General features: G+C 47.0%; 1 protein-coding gene across 1 annotated transcript in view; it reads left to right on the forward strand.

Annotated features, from left to right (window-relative positions):
- The window catches only part of EGR_03027 (hypothetical protein), a gene marked incomplete at both ends in the record, with an annotated part of 3,318 nt that overhangs the window by 1,856 nt on the left and 437 nt on the right, over positions 1–1,025 (forward strand). The window lies entirely within an intron of this gene.

The raw sequence follows: 1,025 nt of genomic DNA on the forward strand, positions 1-1,025 counted from the left end.
TGGTGGTGGTGGTGGTGGTTACAGATTAGGATTGAAAGTGATATTTCCCCACGTGATGCTTCACTGGATTTGCGAGCACGTGACTGCACTTCTCCACTCACTCATCACTATGTCAATAGATGACTGCAATCCGCGTGATTCTGGTGCAAGTAATTATTAATTTCTAGTTGACAACACCAAGCATGAAGCCTCAAGTTATTGCATTTGGATCACCAAGCACTCTGAACCACACCAAATCCTCGCAAAACGCCTTCCCGACTATCAAGCTATTGTACGCCGTATTCTGGACGACCTTCATCCCCTCTGCTGTTGGCATCAATTTCCAGTGCTGCCGAAGCGAGAAATATTTTGTAGTCCAGACGAAACCCCACATTTATTGCACAACTGGCAACTTATCGTTTCATATTATTTTAATTGTTACGTGAATTGCGCATCGACTTGCACCACTAACATGCATGTGAAGGGCAGGCGGACCTGGGTAAATGCGAAAACGCTGCACACGCAACTTCACCTCCAATGAACGTATGAATAATTGACATTTCCAAACAATCTACACCAGAATGAGGAGCCTAGCAATGTGTAGTAAGTTGGTGCAGACAAATGAATGCAGAGGATGTGGTCCACTGCCCCCGTGTCGTGCTTGTAGCACCGCACCACTTTCGGCAAGAAGAAGTGAAGACCAGACTAGGAGAGAATACGGATTGTCGACGTGCAGAAGGGCTGGTGGCTACTGCTGTGGCACAGAGGTCAGGTCACCAGGAGAAGGTGCAGTGGGGGAGGGCCCAAGTGGTCCGTTGCCTAAGCGGAGAGGTAAACAAAGGAATACAGCGTTAAGGCACTATTAAATATCAACCAACTCAATAAGTACCCACTGCATTCATAGATGCTCAATGCAAGGTTCTAGTAGCGCCCCTAATTCCAAACATGCCTTTGTGATGCGCTGTGTGCTGTCACCCGTGGTGACCTCCCAATTGTCCTTTTGTATCAGTATATATGTGTTGCTTGTGTGAACAGGATCATACAGG

The sequence above is a fragment of the Echinococcus granulosus genome (assembly GCF_000524195.1).
Source record: "Echinococcus granulosus chromosome Unknown EG_S00015, whole genome shotgun sequence".
Lineage (NCBI taxonomy): Eukaryota > Metazoa > Platyhelminthes > Cestoda > Cyclophyllidea > Taeniidae > Echinococcus > Echinococcus granulosus.